Genomic DNA, 18,814 nt, shown 5'->3' with positions numbered 1-18,814 from the left:
ACAAAAACTGAAGCACACAAAATTACTAGTTACTTCTGAATATCTTAAACAAAATTGTTAAACATGAAAACTGACTGATGAATAAAAAGAAGGAACTTTGTTGTGTCCCAAAATAATAATAATAAGAAAACTACTGAAGTAATTAAAGTAAGAAGTTATATGGACCATGTAAGGCAAATTAACTCTCAAGTCCCTTTCCACCACCCAACCAAATAAAATAAAAGATAATCACTATTTGCATTTAGATTACAAAAAAAGGGGCATGACATTTGAAAGAATTGTCGAGCTGTCAACACTATGGCCCCCAATGCTGCAAAGAGTCATGTACATATTTAACTCTATGCATACTGAATAGTCCAATTAAATGTTAGTGATAAATATCAACCTAAAATTAAGCACGCACTTAAGTTTTCATAGGAATAGGGCCCATATTTTCTAAAGTTTCTAACCAGGGAGAGTAAGTCAAGATGTAAGACCTGGTTTCCTAAAAACAAAATGGATAATTTGTGTTGTATTCTGCAAACTTAATTTGAAATTACTGTGCAACAATAAAACTCATTAAAAACTGCAGATTAGAAAATGGACTGACAACCAACTGCTCAACTAATAAAAGTTTTACATTAAAATTGATACAATATTACTCTATTGATTGGAACTTTCACTCCCAGCAAAACCAGTAAACTGGAATGAAGAAGAAAGAGGGAAGCCCCACTGCCTACTTATTAAGGATCCAACCCTACAAATATTTACGAGATATAGTAGGGCTTACTGACAAGATTAGTCCTATTAAACTCAAGGGGATTATTAATGGTGGAAAGCACTTGCAGGAGCAGGCCTAAAATGATCATTTTTAATTAGCTGCTTCAATAAACAAAATGCATATTTTGTTATTGTTTTACCTCATTAAATATGGATTTTTAAAGGTGAGTGGCATTTCACATTTTTGAATGATAACAAAATAGAGCCCTTCAGTATTTGTTGCTACAGCTGAAAAAAAGCAATAAATATGTGGTCCCTGTCAAATTTAAGAATAATTTAATAATTTCAAAAGGTGTAAAAGGTCCAAAAATAAGAACTTTTAACCATCTATGACTGTAAATTATGACTACAAATAGTTTTACTAGTGAATTCACCTTCTGGATTAACCAAAATATTCCTATAGACTGAGGGCCCAAATTTGTTATTATTTAAGCACACTGCAAAACTCCCATTGATATCAGCCGAAGCAGAACATAAATTTTAAGAGGTCTTAAGACAATCACTCTAAAAATAAATATACCACACTGTTCAAAGGATTAAAATGTGGTGATTAAAGTGTAATAAAAACTATAATCTACTTGCTGTTGCAATTCTAACTCCATAATTTAAAAAGGAAGGCATAATCTTAACGGGCAAAAAAAAAAAAATCTATAATTATGCTGCTTTGCCCCTGCTTAGCACAAAGAAGAAAAATAAGGTTTCACACTCAATGCCCTTTCTCAGTACCTAGATCCTTTTTTTTTTTTTTTGTGGCTTATGGATCAGACATTTTTCTTTCAGATGAGATTCTAGACAATGTGTTAAGTTTTCTATAAATAAACAGCATTTAATTTAGCCCCTTTCTTAAAAGGACTAACTGCATTCCCTGATAAACAATCCAGCATTACAAGCTGCAGTTTCAAAAATACTGAGACTAGTGCAAATGGGAGCACCTGATAAGCTGTTTATCTTGTTTAATCTTGAAGGTAAATAGCATAAGCTTTTAAATATTTGGCTTCACAGCCACAGTAAATCCAGCTGGTAGACAAAGGTAACAAAATACCATGAAGAATCCTAAACTTTTAGTACTGTGTCACTGAACTTTTACTTTTAACTGCACATTATGTTTATTGTACCATAGACCTAAGAGGAAATAATTTTCAGAAACTGGATAACTGAAAGCATTATAATTTAGGTCTCATCTGAGCTTTGGATGAATCCAACACTGAAAAATTTCCTACATCCTCCTTTAGTTCTGATCTTTTATTTAGAAGAAAGGAATATTACATAGTATAAGCTGTCCATGGTACTCCTTTGGTGTATGGTCACAGTGGAAATTAAGGTTGTTTACTTTCTATTGTATTCTATTAAGGTTTTGCATCAAGAAATTTCTTTTGACCTCTTTCTACCTGGTCTTCTCAGTTTCAGCTCATGTGCTGTAGCTTTTAGATATTATTAATTTTCAGAGACAGCTTTGTGACATTCAGCTTCCTTAGTCATCTACAGAGTTTTACACACCTCAATAATATTCCTTCTTATGCTCCAGTACTACAAATATTTATTTATGTGCTTAAAATTAAGCATGTGCATAAATCCTAGCAGAATTGGGGCCTTAATCTCCTCTTTCCTAATAACTATGGGCCAAAACCTCCACACCATCACAATACCTATAATTAACTTACCAGAAAATTGGTAAAAATTAGAAGGCTCAAATAAAAATAAAGCTTCCAGATACAGATCTCAAGACCTACATTTTAAGTTATTCAGTTTCTTGAAAGCTGCCTAACCTGCCAAACTGGTTTCTTAGCTAATGAGTTTTCTCTGTATGCACATGCATGTGTACATGCATGATACTTATGGCTTTTTATAGCAATTTTTTATATGATCAGGTTTAAATGAGACAGAAAGCATTTTAGTAAAAAAAGGTGCAACAAGAAAAAAATGCATCTATAATATTCTCATTTTAATCTACACATATGTAATTACAGGTTTATCTTCTATCCAGAATCATTTTATCATTTATTTCTCCACCTTTCTTAAATAACTAAATTATTCTGGCTAAATCTTTTGCAGGATTTCATGGCAGAAGAGTGATTAAGGACTGATGACATGACAAAACTAATATCTGCCATTACATACCAAGGTCTTAATGTTTACATTTATTAGTTTCAGCAATAAAGCCAAAGTAACTAAATCCTCCAAATAAACCACAAAATAATGTGCAGTATATTTAAAAAGTTAAGCTTTCACAACACTAGATTTACTTTTAAAATATGGAAACAAACTATTATAAGAGGCTAATATTTCAGGCGCATGGCCAAAACTGTTGCCATCTGACAACTGCTAAGAGGCCTATGTGAAAATAAACTAATAGTTTCATTTTAGTTCATAGCTGGTAAAGAATCTGTTGACCTCAGAAGAATCATCACAACTGGAAATATCAACAAGGACACCAAAGAATCAAGTTGAACGTTAACTACTACTACCACCAGAAGATGGCTGCAGAAGGACTGGGTTAAGTCACATTTGATAGACAACATATGGGGGAAAGGAGCCTAGCTCTACTATTGTGTATATACATACGGCACCTGTTTTTAGACAAAGAATTTCACTCTAATATTTTTTCATAAGTTCTATATTAACGCACTTAAATAATTACATGATGCCGTTTGCCAACAATTTTTAAATCTCAGTTCACTTCATGTAAACTGATTAAGTTAAGTTATACATGGATCAATTTACTTATCATAATTCAAATTATCAACAAGTACCTTCTATATTCTCTCTCACTTGGGATCAAAACAAGAACCTAAACTGCCATATTACTGGTCATCTTTAATAGACTTTAAAACAGCAAAGGTATTTTGAATATATTTAGCACACAGTGAACACCTTTGTTCTTCATAATTAATACAACTACATAGTCTACTTCCCCTTCCATCTTTCCATGAGATTTATAATTAAACAAATGTAACTGTGGGTTGTTTACTCTGCCACTGATTTTACTAGAGAAAGATTGACTGGAATTTGTCTATTTACAAATATAGCAAAACCCAATAAAAATATTTTTAAAAGTGCAACATAGATTTATACAAAATTTATTTCAAGAATGGAAATCCTTGTTTGTCAGAGTAATTCAGGTACCTTAAAACCTTGTTTCTAGCTTGGCTCACTTCAGAACCCAGAGCCAAATCCTGTGACTGGAGTACTATCTACACTGGGCTTCTACTCAAGCAATGGAACCACACTTAAAACACTTTCTAAGAATGGTTGTTTAAACAAAGATGAGTAAACGTCTAATTGTTTAAAAACCCAGTTATAATATAGTTTGGGCCCATCCACACAGGTACAGAACTGAAACTTTATCAGGGATGGAATAGGGGATAGGCACTATAGGCCTGTGCTTGGGTTCCCACCTCCTGGAGTAAGATGGAGGGGGAGGGAGGACAACATAATACCAGCTAATCCGTTGTGCATTTACTCTGAAAACACTAAAACTTTATTAAAAATAAATTATTTCACAGTTTGATCATAAATCTTTAAATAATTATATTAATCTTTAATTTGTGTATAGTATTTGAGAAAGAGACTTCCCTCCCATTCAATTAGTTAAATTCCATTACTGTTTGCTGCAACTAGAGCCTGATACGGATGGAAGCCATGACCAATTTATTCTTACAATGCCATAAACTTATGGACAGAGGAGGATTTGGTCGATTACTTTTTTCTTCCAGTTTAAGATGTATGACCACCACCTTTACTGTAAGGCAGCATGTTTATTATTTTTATTTCTGAATTTTAAATTAAGAATTCAGCTTCACTTTGGTATATAAGAAAATTAAATTTCAGAGTCTGATAATGATACATTAACAATCAAGTGGACTTTATCATTTCAAAATGTATTTACCTCCCATATATTTATACACACTATACATATATAGATATACACAAAATTATATGCAAGGAAATACTAACCAATGAAAGCTCTATTAACTACTAAAAGTTATGTCATAAGATACATCTGTGTAGCTCGCAACCTCCCAGCCTGGGTCGACAGATTTGGGTTTGCAGGGCTCACGCTAGTGCTCTAAAAATAGGTGAGTAGACAGTGCTTTGAAATCACGATGCGGGCTGGAGCTTGAGCTCTCAAGCCTATGGAGGAGGGGCTGGCTTCAGAGCCTGAGCTGCAGCTTCAAAGCACTGTCCACACAGCTATTTTTAGAGCAGTAGCATGAGCCCCACAAACCCCAGACTATTGACCTGGGATGGGAGGTTCACTGCCATGGGCTGAGTAGACTGTAACAGTCTGTACCCCTATCTTTATCCCTTTTATAGGACTATGATAAATTATGTATAAAGTATGCCTTGTGAGGTATCATTTGAAAACTCATAATTTCCTGAGCATTATTGTCCTGGTAAAATATGTGTGGCAACATTGTATGTAAAGTTATAAGATTCTACTGTATGATATTACTAAGACATGTTCACAGTCTAAAGAGCAGTCACATACCAGTTCCCCAGAGACAAAAGGCTGACACCTCAGCCAGGCGTCAATAAAATCAAATGGACCATCACCTGGTTAAGTGGCCATTCTTCGGCAGAAAGAGAGTGTGAGCGAAAAATCTATATCTTGACAAAGCCCATGTTTCCCATCTACACAGACTTTCTGTCTCCTGAATCTCAGCTGGAGATGATTCTCAAAGAAAAGAATTATCAGAAGGGAAAGCAGATGCCTTCTCCCTTTCCCTCTACCCATGACTTCCCCGACACCTGAAGAACAAAAGAAGTAGTACTGGACTGGGGGAGGAATGCTGACTGAAAGAAATTTAGCCAGTAAGACTGCTGAAACATGCAGTGAGAGAGACCTTCGCTTTGACTCCATTTAGCTTGTTAAGTTAGGCCTTAATTGCATTTTACTTTTATTTTCTTGTAACCAATTTTGACTTTTATGCCTCATTACTCGTAGCTACTTAAAATCTATCTTTCTGTAGTTAATACATTTGTTTTAATTTAAATCACTGTGTTTCGATTGAAGTATCTGGGATAAAAGGACTTGTGCATATCATTTTCTATTAATATAATGACGGATTTTGTATGACCTTGTATTGTCCAGAAGAGAGCTGGGCGGTACAAGATGAACATTTCTGGGGAAGTTCGGGAGTGGGAATCTGCTGGCATTGCTCTGCAGTATAATTCAAGAGTGGCTGGCTATAGCACTCACACAGTAGAACCTCAGAGTTACAAACACCTTGGGAATGGAGGTTGTTCGTAACTCTGAAACATTCGTAACCCTGAACAAAACGTTGTGGAAATTGTTCTTTCAAAAGTTTACAACTGAATATTGACTTAATGCAGCTTTAAAACTTTCCTATGCAGAAGACAAAAGCTGCTTTTAACCATCTTAATTGAAATGAAACAAGCACAGAAACAGTGCCCTTACCTATCAAATCTTTTATTAAATTTTCCCTTTATTTTTTAATGGTTTATGTTTAACACAATATTGTACTCTCCAGTATTCGCTTGCCCCATTGGGGGGGAGGGGCGGGGGGAGGTGTGGGGGGGGTGTCTCTGCTGCCAGACTGCTCACATTCGGTTCCAATGAGGTGTGTGATTGACTGGTCCGTTCGTAACTCTGGTGTTCGTTAACGCTGCGGTTCTACTGTACAATATAACTGGGAGTAACATACATGCTGGAAGCTGTGTGTGAGCAGACCAAGAGTGGTAGCTCTCATAGCCCAAATAGTATAAAAGACACCTGAGGTTGAAGAATTGAGGGGACACAGCTGTTCAACGATCCAAACTGTAGCCTAGGTAATGTCACACTAAGCATAGCCAGACTGCACAACCAAAGCAGATCAAAATATTTGTTAAAAGATTTGTGTTGTACGTTAGACATGAGTTCTACTCCAGAGCTTTACTAAATGAAACTGAGAACAAACAAACAAGTACTTTTTAGTTCCTGGATATTTTGAATGTTTTAATTACGTTATATCATGATGCCCCTGTAACTGTACTAATATAATATTTTAGATTATTAAAATACCTTCAACTCTTTAGAGTTGCATATTAAATTTTACATCAACAACTATTCAGGAAATTTTAATAACTGGCCTTACAAGGTATTTTCATCCTACTGTTTTTCCCAAACTCATTTTGTAAACCCCATTCACATACAACCACAGGAAATGCACAGACACTCACGCAGTTATGTTTTAGTGCAGTTATCTAAGTTCAAAACCTACTAAAGATATCCTGAGCCTTGAAAGATTGCTATATCTCATACTTTGTTTTTTTAAGTGAACAAGTCTCAATTATATGTTTCGAAAACTTTGGAGGCAGGATATATTGCATTAACAGGAGTCCTGCAGCTACTATGAGGGAGCCTCTGAAGACTCCCTCCTAAACATCATAGCATATATAGTACTCCTGTAAAAAGCAGGAGCAGAAAGGACAACCGCTGAAGAGAGAAGCAGCTGTGAGACAGAGAAATATCATCAGCACGAACAGTTGGGGGCCAGCCTTCAGCTGGTGTAAATTGTCACAGACTTACAATTTCCTGCAATATCCTGAATGAACTTTACTGAATTAAGTCAAACCTTACCGACCTAGGGTTAACACCTTTGGGTTACACTGTATTAAAAATGTAATTGTGTATGAGTTGTGGCCTTTTATGTTCCTTCTCTAGTAGGGAGTGGGGATGCTAACATACTCCCTAAATTATCAATCCTTTGAAGTCGAAGTCACACACACACACACACACACACACACACACACACACACGGAGAGGTATGCATATAGTAGATCAAACTGAATTCTCCAGAGATCAAAAGACAAAGAAAGTGTTTTTGGCTAAATAGCCTGGTTTTAAACTGGCTCATGGCCTTTTTCCTGATCCAGCAAACTAACAGGATCCCTGGTCCACTAAGGGCCCCCAATCCTTAGCGTAGGGCTGGAAGGACTGAGTGCTTGTTCTGAGTTAAAGCAGTGATGAACTTATGACCACAAAGGAATTCTCTTGGGTGGGGAGTTGAAAGACTGCTCCTGACACAACTCATGTAAGGGTTGGGGTTAATTCTGGTAAACTTATTAGCATGTGTGTAGGTTATTTCTTATTTTTAATATGTTTTATCTGCAATGATTAAGTAGGCTTGAGCAGAAAGTGGTGTACGGTACCTTAAAACTGTAGCAATTACACCTGTTAACCATCTCTGAAGAGAAAACAATCAGAAGTTCTTGAGCAATCTGACTGTGCTGGGGATTACACAGTGAAAGAACTGCGCGGCCTGGAAATACCACAGTCTGAAGGGAGACACACACAGGTCTCCACTCAGAAAGGCAATGGCTAGAAAGCTGGAAGATGAGATTGGGTGCCCTTGCTAAACCACTGAAGGGAAATACAGATGCAGTTGTGCTGAACTGTGGCAATCTTCAACTGACTTTAAAGAAACCATGACAAATTTATACCAAGGATTCTACCCCTTGGATTCTACAGGCTGCAGAAGTCCCCTTCTGTCCCCACTTCACTAACTTTCCTCCATTCTTACCCAACAGCAGTGCAGGCACCTTTTTGGGGAGAAGGGTTCTTTGTCCCCAGCCCATATCATGTGCCTGTCTTAGGAAGGGGGGAGGTCATTTTCTGCACTCTCCCACTAAGGTTAGAGGTTACTCCTTAGCGGGTAAATTATGACTCTATTTAGCTTATATGGATTTGTTTTGAAGCTGGGCTGGAATCCCTCCTGCTTACAAAAACGTTGATGTAAATTAACATAACAATGAATTAAGAGTTGTTGAACACAAGTGTGGACACAAAAAGTATGTAAAAGGACTTCCAGAGGTTAGAAATTTGAAAAGGAAATAAAATAAAACTCAACATGAAAAAGTGCTATTTAAAATATAAGAGTGGAAAAAAGAATCATGAAAGGGAATTAATTGGAAATTAATTATAGTAACAGTGGACAGCAATTTAGATGTGATCTTGCAATGTGATGTCATACAAAAAAAGCCAATACAATTTTGACAGCAGAAGCAATATCCCATCACAGACCAGAGAGAGAATAGGCCTCTCTAAGGCACAGCAAAACGGCAGTTAAGATAGGTGGGTATTCTTTGTAAGAGCCCACCCTAGAACTTATTCTCTCCTTTCATCCAAAATAACACAAATGTGTTAACTTTCCAGGCATGCTGTAAAAGCCATATAACAGGGTTTGGGGTGAGGGTTGAGGGGAGGGAACAGGCTGGGGGAGGGGAGGATGAAGGTATGTTGCCAAAGGTGAGGGTGAAAGGGGTTTTACTGTTGCTTTGATTTACTGGCTGCTGAGTTGATGTGAGGCCAGAATACAAGTATTTTATGCTTCTTGGTAGTTATGTTATTTTTCCATAGATTATGAAGATCAGAAGGGACCAAAATCTAATCTGACCTTCTGCATAACATAGGCCATAGGATTTCCCTCGTTTAATTGCTGTTTGAACTAGACCATATCTTTTAAAAAAAATCCAATCTTCATTAAAAAATTTCCAGTGATTGAGAATCTACCCATAACCCTTAGTAAACTGTTCCAATGGTTAATTACCCTCACTGTTAAAAAGTTGCACCTTATTTTTAATTTAAATTTGTCTAGCTTCCATTTCCAGACATGTCATATCTTTTTCTGCTAGACTGAAGATCCAAATTACTATTTCCCATTTTGGTACTTACAGAGATAAGTTACGCCTTAACCTTCTTTTTGATAAAATAAATAGCCTGAGCTCATTAGATCTTTCATTATCAGGCATTTTTCCAATCCTTTAATCATTCTCTTGGCTTTTCTCTGAAGCATCTACAAGTTTTCAATGGTCTTTTTGAATTGTGGACTCCAGAACCAGCTACAGAATTTCAGTAGCAGTCATATCACTGCCAAATACATATGTAATTTAACCTCTGTACTATTAAACAGTATTCCTGTGTATACATCCAAGGATCACATCCTTCAAGTATGTCCTCCAATTTCTGGATCTAGATGTATTACTTTACATTTTGGCCATAATGAAAAACATAGTTTGTTTGTGCCCAGATTACAAAGCAATCTGGATCATTTAGTATTGGTGACATGTCCTCTTCATTATTTACAACTTCCCCAATCTCTGTGTTATCTGCAAATTTAGTCAGTAATGAGGTTTTATTTTCTTCCAGGTCCTTGTGTATTTTTGCTTCCCTAATAAATTTTCTTCAGTTCCTATCCTCTAATTAATATTCACTGCTATCAATGTTCCTTTATTTATATTTGCTTTTGTACAGCTGCCTTCATTTCTCCTCTAAGCCAGGCTGTTTTTTTAACTAGTGTAGCCTTCTCTCTCAATTGTGGCTTTTTGGGCCTCTGGTAAAATGTTCTTAAACAGTGCCCAATTATCATTCACATTTTTCTGTTTAAGTTCTTTCTCCCACTTGATTTGATTCATAGTTGTTTTCAGCTTTGTGATATTAGAATCTTTAAAGCACTAAGTATATATACTGGTTTGGACTTGATTGTGTTTATATATAACAAAAGTAATCAAATCATGATCACTTGCACCTAAGCAACCACTGACCTTTAGCTCTGCCATCAATTCTTCTTTAACAGTCTGAATTAGGTCTAACATACAATTCCACTGTGTTGGATACAACATTTTTTAAGTTGCAAAATTGTCATCTATACCTTTTAGAAATTCCAAGGATGATTTAGTACTGGCAATATGAGGAGACCTTCAACATATGTCATTCAGATTGAAATCCCCCATGATATGCCAACTTCCACCCCCCACATTACACATAGAGATGGTCATCCTGTTCCTTAGCGTGATTTGGTAGTCTGTAGCAGACACCAACCTGGCAACCCATTATCATACATTTCATTCAGCATACTTCAGGACAGAGTAGGCCCATTGCTCAATGAGGGGGAAAAGACAATAACAGAAAATGTGGAAATGGCAGAGTTGTTTAATGACTTCTTTGTTTCAGTTTTCACTAAGAAGGTTGGTGGAGACTGGACATCTAACATAGTGAATGCCCGTGAAAATGAGGTAGGATCAGAGTCTAAAATAAGGAAAAAACAGGTCAAAAATTACTTAGACAAGTCAGATGTCTCCAAATCACCAGGGCCTGATGAAATGCATCCTAGAATACTCAAGGAGCTGACTGAGGAGATATCTGAGCCATCAGCAATTATCTTTGAAAAGTCATGGAAGACAGGAGACATTCCAGAAGACTGGAAAAGGACAAACATAGTGCCCACCTATAAAAAGGGAAATAAGGACAACCCAGGGAATTACAGACCAGTCAGCTTAACCTCTGTACCCAGAAAGATAATGGAGCAAATAATTAAGCAATCAATTTGCTAACACCTAGAAGATAATACGGTGATAAATAACAGTCAGCATAGATTTGTCAAGACCAAATCATGTCAAACATCCTGTCAAAGAAAGCTACCAGGTTAACAAGTCTTGTGGATGGGGGGAAGTGGTAGATGTGGTATAGCTTGACTTTGGTAAGGCTTTTGATACTGTCTCCCATGACCTTCTCATTAACAAACTACAGAAATACAACCTAGATGGAGCTACTATAAGGTGGGTGAATAACTGGTTGGAAAATCATTCCCAAAAAGTAGTTTCAGTGGTTCACATTCATGCTGGAAGGGCATAACGAGTGGGGTCCCACAGGGATCGGTTCTGGGTTCTGTTCTGTTCAATATCTTCATCAGTGATTTAGATAATGGCATAGAGAGTACACTTATAAAGTTTGCAGATGATACCATGCTGGGAGGGGTCGCAAGTGCTTTGGAGGATAGGATTAAAATTTAAAATCATCTGGACAAACTGGAGAAATGTATTAGCAGGAGTATTATAAACAAGACACGAGAAGAAATTCTTCCGCTCTACTCCGCGCTGATTAGGCCTCAACTGGAGCATTGTGTCCATTTCTGGGCACCACATTTTAGGAAAGATGTGAACAAATTGGAGAAAGTCCAGAAAAGAGAAATAAAAATGATTAAAGGTCTAGAAAACATGACCTATGAGAGAAGATTGAAAAAAACTGGGTTTGTTTAGTCTGGAGAAGAGAGGACTGAGAGGGGACATGATAACAGTTTTCAAGTACATACAAGGTTGTTACAAGGAGGAGAGAGAAAAATTGTTCTTAACCTCTGAGGATAGGACAAGAAGCAATGGGCTTAAATTGCAGCAAGGGTGGTTTAGGTTGGACATTAGGAAAAACTTCCTAACTGTCATGGTGGTTAAGCACTGGAATAAATTGCCTAGGGAGGTTGTGGAATCTCCATCATTGGGGATTTTTAAGAGCAGGTTGGACAAACACCTGTCAGGGATGATCTAGATAATACTTAGTCCTGCCTTGAGTGCAGGGGACTGGACCTCTCGAAGTCCCTTCCAGTGTGATTCTATGATTAGTTGTTAAGGTTCCTAAAGATTATTGTATAGACATGTTTGGGGTTTAAAGCTAAATAAAATACATAAAGAGATGAGGGTACCCCAATATCAGAAAAATCAAACAGAATTCAGAGAAGAGCAACAAAATGCTTGGAGAAATTACTTTCTGAAGAAACACTGTTTAGATTATGGAAATGTGCAGTGTTGTAACGACTTCAGTGTAATGACACACTGAAAATGTCCCTAATCTATAATACTTCAGAGAAGCAACGGTCATGATCTTGCAAACAGTTATGCACATACTTAACTTTAAGCATATAAGTATTCTCATTGACTTTAAGAACATATGTAAATCCAGGATCAGGGCCTACATGTGGTTATAACAACCATACATCAGCTGTGTGAGGGGAAGGTGATGAGAGATGGTAACTGTTCTACCAGTATTTGAAAACACCAACAGGGAGTGTGGGCAGGAGTATAATTGCAAGCAGTGGACTAAAAGTAAAACAAAGAAAGGGAGAACATAAGAAAAATTCCTAACTGCAACATCCATTAAGGCCTCTTTACAGTAGAAAAAGGAAAAACTAAAAGCATAAAGCAGTAGGGCTTGTATGCTAGCATTTCTTTATCATCAACATAATTGTATTTAACTGTTCTGTTCATTGCATTAGCTTTTGTATATCTCTTGTAAAACAAAACAAAAAAATGGTTTCCTAACTGATAACGCCAAACATCTTTCTAAAAAAGAACAGATTAAGACCTTCTTCAAGACCAGCCTGTTCCCCAAACGTGATTATAGTACAATGATTTTTTTAATCCACACTGGCAGAAAAGAAAACTCAAAGACCCATACTGAGGCATAGTTGTTTTTTAGAAAACCCCCAAAATATTTTTGTTTAGAAACTTTCCTAATGTTCATCAAGTTTTCTCTTGCAAAATTTCTTTCCATTATGCCGAATTATACTCCCATTCATAATTGGTATTTTTACTTTTCAAATTATGGTAGGTAGACAATCATCTCTCCTTTTCTTTCCCTGCCTCATGCCCAGGTGTCACCTGACCAAGCTATCCACAGATTTTCTAAACTTTCCTCAGATCAGTTCCTCCAAGCTTCTTTGTCATTTGTCAAGATCTATGTTAATACACTATTCCATACTGAACCAAGTTTTCAAATCAATTAAAAAAAATTGTGTTAGAACTCAAACCTCTAAATGTGGCAGAGAACTTTGTGTTGGTATGGTTCGTTCTCCAATACTGACAAGATCTAAGTACTAAATCATCTCCAAGGAAAAGAATCCTACATTGGTAGGTGGATGATTAAATGACTTAATTGGTCTTTTCCATCTCTAGTTTCCATAATTCCAGATAAACAACATAGACATGCTTCCAGACTGACTAAGAGCGTCAGTGCACCTATTCGCTGCCTGTGGCACATAACAGCTTAGTCTCCTGTGAGCTGTAATACTTTGGTCTAATGTTGGTTGTTGGATTTAGCGTGCAGACGCCGGGTGGCATCGATGGCCTGTGACATACAGCAGGTCAGAACAGATGATCTAGTGGACTCTTCTGGCCTTAAACTCTATAAATATCTAATACTCTGGGTCTGGTCCTAATTCTAAAAATGCAACTGTATTCTTGTATGACTTCACACTTCACTCCAATAATAGCAACGTTTTCCAATAAAGTTAAGTGGAAGTACAGATATACAGGGGGAAAAAAGGCAAGTGCAGGGCAATCTGTATTCAAAATCACCTTCATAAGGCATCTCCTTTCTTCAGCCTCCCCCACATTTCCAACCCAAGTCTACCAAATACAGTTCTGCTCCTACTTTATTAAAAGGCCACTTCCATTAAGCAACTAATATTTATCAGTTCTTCCAGCAGTCACTTGGAATCTGCCAAGGAAACTACACTTTTCAAAAACTACAAATTGAACCACTAATCGAGGTTATTTTGAGGCAAGCTGACTACACTGTACTTTGATTAAATACACATTCCTGTTACAACCAGATTAAAAAGAAGCTGAAGTTCTTATTTTTATTTTTTTGGATTCTTGTGCACTGAATCGACAGGCTGAGTCTAATTATGGCCTTTCTCCCGAACATTGCAAGAGTCAACATCAATCGTTAAATATCACAACCCAAGAATATTTTGGGCTTAAATTGTTGTTTAGAATTTTTGTCTTTTAAGTGGTTTCAACTCAGCTTTGAAGTTAACACCTCCCTTAACAAGAGAGGAGGAAACTAACATCGCCTAGAGCTATTATTCAGGCAGTTTAGTCATGACAACAGATGTGTATTGATTTAAGTACAGAGGATTATTTAGTTTCAAGTGTAAATGTGAAGTTTTGGCCAATGGGGTATCAAAGCTCACCCCACAGGCAAGCAGCAGCTAGGAAGCACAGACATATTTCATTAAGTTCCTGGAACTTCTTGGCCAAATGCATTTTATACCATGTTTTTAAGTAGACCAATGTTTTTACAATATATTTATAAATCCTAGGGCCTTTAACAGAAACACTTAAGTGTCACGGAATACAGTGATGCCCAATTGTTCGTAATTACATATGAAGAGTTTGGTTGGTGTGTGCGTAAAAGGCATACAACCAAGCACTTAAGATTCTATATTAAGGGCATCTCACCCTCCATTAACACATGTCAAGAAAGTTATCTGATGCGGAGAAGAGGACAGAGAATTATAGTTAGGACAAATGAAAGTAAACATTTTTAATGATTTATAGTACAAACACAATGTTTACCATGATTCAGCAACTCAACATTTAAGCTAGGAACAGTATTTCCATGATAAATTCTGGGGTTTGGACATTTATATTGTGCATTTCAAAAATGCATTCGAACTAAAAATTCAGTGCCGAAGGTATTAGCTAAGTGCTTTTTAAAAGAGTTGTTTAGCCATTCTTTAGTAAAAGCTGAAAAGTATGTGACATTCCCATGGTTTCCGATGTTCCCCCCAAAAAGGGAAAACAAGAAAAAAAAAGTATTTGTATAACAGAGATTAATATAGTGAATTCATTGAATTCTTCTCCAGGTTACCCTTCTCTGAATAAATATTTTATTTTTTCCATCTTGAAAAGAAAGGTGCACTTTTCAGATTGGACTGTTTAAATACACTATACAGAAGCTAGTTTTATTAAGGCTATTTGAAACAGATGTGAATAAATTAAAAAACTACACTAAAAGCCTAGTTTTTCCTTTCAGCAGCAGACAGTAATTTAAGAAATGAGCAGGATTTAAATTTTGATAATAAGTTTTAAAAAATTCTGCACAATTCTACTCTAAAAGTAACACCGTTCATCAATATAATCACACAGAATATTAACTCTTAATATTCAGACTAACCAGTAATCATGTTTTTTCAGACTCATAAGATTTATGGCAAAATTAAAGCAAGGATGGTTGAGAAAACAAATCAATTTTGTTCTCAGCTGTTATCAATCCCAACTAGATTATGAGCTATAAATGGAATTATCCAGAATATCTTGAAGATATTTGCTTATTACTAGCAAAGAGACTCTCTCTAGTGTTTTACATAATAAAAGGTCAGTGAAGACACTACGTCCTCAACCCATAGAAGAGATGAAACAACCCTCCACTTTCTTCATGATTTTGTCCCGTTCTGCAAGCTGCTCCATGCGGAGGTGCCTCTGTACCCAAGTAGAGCCCCACTGACTCATGTGTGGAAAACAGCTTACAGGACAGGGACCTAACTATCATGTTCTCCTTATTGAAGCTCTCATAATCCACAGTCTGTACTGCAAAGACAATTGTTATTTAAATAGTTACACCAAAATAAAAAGTATGTTTTGGGGTCTGAAAGTTTAATGACCTTTTACCAGCTTAATGTGATAACTATTTATATATATTACATTGTCCTTTCAAGTAAAAATACAAAACTATTTTTAGAGACTTAGTTCAATATCTAGTTATACTTGGTATTTTAATGTTAATTAGGCAAAACACAGTTTGTCTCCAGTCATTAACAAAAGTATGCAGATGTGTCACAAAATCAGATCATGGGATTTCAATAAAGCACATCTCATTTTATCTAATATCTTAAATGCATACAATGCCAGATCATCTACTTTACTTTCTGAATTATATTTATTTAAAAATAAATCCAAATTTAGTACCAAGTCACAGTTTCCATAAATGCTTTAATCTGGCCAAAAGCATCCAAGCTCTTAACCTCACATTTCAGGGCAAGTAGCTCTCCAACTCAAATGAATGCAAGTAAAAATAAATACATTTAAAAAGCTACATGAACATTTATCATCCCAACACACATCCAAACCTGAGTGACTACAAGGTAAGTGTCTGGGGCAGGGGTGTTTGTTGTTTTACTTTGTACCCTTGAATAAAGTATGGGGGGGGGGAGGAAAGCATGCAGAGTTTCTGAAAGGAATTCTTTGGCCTGGGCTATGATATGCCTCTGCCTGATTTTCCTCACAACACTGGCAATATTGTTAACTGTCATAAACAAGGTGCCAAGGACAGTACCAAATTCAGAGCAACTTTTAAATTCTCTCCCGCAACCAAAATTGTTGCAGAGAAGAGAGATAAAAGGAATCAAGGCCAGCAAAATACTGTCTGAGAAGTAGCTAATCCATTTCTATAAATTCTATTATAAAAAGTGTGATGACTTTCCACAAAATATAATGTGATTCATGCCAAGTAGTTTCCCCCTTTCTTGTGGGAGAAGATCTATTTTGCTCAGGCTGCATCTAGGATATTACAAACCCCAGAGAGGAAGGGGAGGGAGAGCGGGCGTTCACAGCCGTTCAGAGTCAATAAGTGTTCATATATCCCATCATTTGGAAACCCTTCCCAAAGCTTAGGGCAAAAACACTGTTTAGTCAAGGAAAAAATGAGAAGAAGAAAAAACCCTGCAATGTGAATATATGTGTCATACATGTGGGGGCTGGAGGAGAGGAGCTGTCAGGGAGAGAAACATCTTTCATGGGGGGGAAGGAGAGAGCGCTTATACATAACATTCAGATCAGAGACACGGAACGAGGCATTCACGGCGACAATCAACTTTTCCTTCAGGCCTAACTTACTTGTGCCTTCAAATTTTTCAAAATGGTCAACAGCAGCAGCAGCACGCACCCTGCCCTCCCCAGCCCCCGCACACAACAGGGTAGGATCCCGCCGCGTCCTTCCTGCGCTAGTCAGTGTCTCCGCATCGCCCTCAGGGAGCCGCGGGGCCGCCCCCGGGACCTATTTGTGTTACCCTGCGGGCTGCCGCCTGCCTGCTGCAGTCGCATCCCGGAAACGCAGGAGGGGCCGGGGGCTCCGCGGCGGTAACCCCGACCCGGTCCCGTCCCAGCCCCCGGAGCGGCCCGGACAGCGCCCCCCGCCCCACGGGGTCACTGCCGGGGGGCAGAGCCACGTAGGCACCCGGTCACCCCCGCGCTGCTCTGACAGCCCCGGGCCCAGCCCCCTGCCCTCCCTCTGGGCCTAGTTTTACCCCTCCCAGGGCCAAGGCTGCCCCCTTCCTCGGGCCGGGCCCGGCTCGGCTCAGCCCCGGGAGCGGGACCCCCACCCCGGGGAGAGCAGCCCCGACTCACCAGCCGCGCCGGGTCTCCGCTGGTCCGGAGTGGGGGAGGGGGCGGTTCCTCCCCCTCCTAAGCGCGGCAGCCGCAGCCGGACGCAGCCGCCTCCGGGCGCCGAGCCCCGCTCGCTCCGCCGCCCCGAGAGCCGCTTCCTCCGCCCAGGCGCTGCGGCGCCCCGGCCGCTTCCCCCTCCCCGCCGAGAGTCACTTTACTCCCCCCGCCAACATGGCTGCTTCCCGAGCCGCCTCCGCGGCTCCCGACCCCGCTCCGGCCGCCGCCCCCCGAGCACCCCCGGAGCCCGGCCCTCGGCAGGGAGTCGCTCGCCGCCGATGGGAGCCGCGAGCGGGGGCGCGCGGCTGCGGGGCGAGGCTGGCGGCCAGGGCCTCGGCGGCGGCGCTTCTGCCTCTTCCAGCGGCTCGCTCGGAGACGGCGCAGCCGGAGCCCAGGAGGGGCAGTGGGAGAGCGGGGCCAGGGCGACACCTAGTGTCTGCGGCGGCCACTGCAGAGCCCGTCCGGCCCAGGGAGCGCCAGGCAGCCGGCTCCAGCTATTGCTGTAAGCCAGCAAGTGTAACCCGCCCAGGGCTTCTCCCCACACCCGTCCCCGGAAAGGGACTCCCCCCCAACATACACACCCTAGAAAGGGGCTTCCTCCCCTCACATCATCCCCCCACGCACGCATCCCCCACAGATAGGGGCTTCCCTACACGCACACCCCTACTGGAACGGGGTTTCCCCTCCAAACATCCCCCCACCCCCTGGAAAAGTGCTTCCCCCCCCCACACCACTCCTAAACACCCTCCCCCCACACACACACACACAGAGGAGAGAGGGTCTGCCCCTGCTTCCAAAAACATACACATCTTTCAGCAGGTAAAGAACTGCTCCCCCAAAATATTTCCCCTACACACATCCCACCCGATGTGGAGAGGGCTGTCCCCCAAAAAGCAACCCTTCCCCTATCCCATCCTACCCAGGAGAAGTGCTGCTCCCTCCAAGACATTCCTCCAAAAACATATGGAAGAGTGGTCTCCACTGTTTTTCCAAAATATTTCTCCCACACACACAACCAGGTTAGGATGCTGACCTCCCCCTTCAGAACATCCCCTTTATA

General features: G+C 39.3%; 1 protein-coding gene across 2 annotated transcripts in view; it reads right to left on the bottom strand.

Annotated features, from left to right (window-relative positions):
* Window positions 1-18,081, bottom strand: part of CDK17 (cyclin dependent kinase 17) — a 190,012-nt gene extending 171,931 nt beyond the window's left edge. The window contains exon 1 of one of the 2 annotated variants that reach the window (XM_073327478.1): window positions 17,719-18,081. The gene's annotated coding sequence lies outside the window, so the exon portion shown is untranslated. The remainder of the gene's footprint in view (window positions 1-17,718) is intronic. The other variant, XM_073327480.1, reaches the window with a different exon arrangement.
* Between the last annotated feature and the right edge of the window lie 733 nt (window positions 18,082-18,814).

The sequence above is a fragment of the Lepidochelys kempii genome, chromosome 1 (assembly GCF_965140265.1).
Source record: "Lepidochelys kempii isolate rLepKem1 chromosome 1, rLepKem1.hap2, whole genome shotgun sequence".
In the NCBI taxonomy this organism is placed as follows: domain Eukaryota; kingdom Metazoa; phylum Chordata; order Testudines; family Cheloniidae; genus Lepidochelys; species Lepidochelys kempii.
The sequence above is the reverse complement of the archived record's forward strand: the minus strand, read 5'-3'. Positions and strand labels throughout refer to the sequence as shown.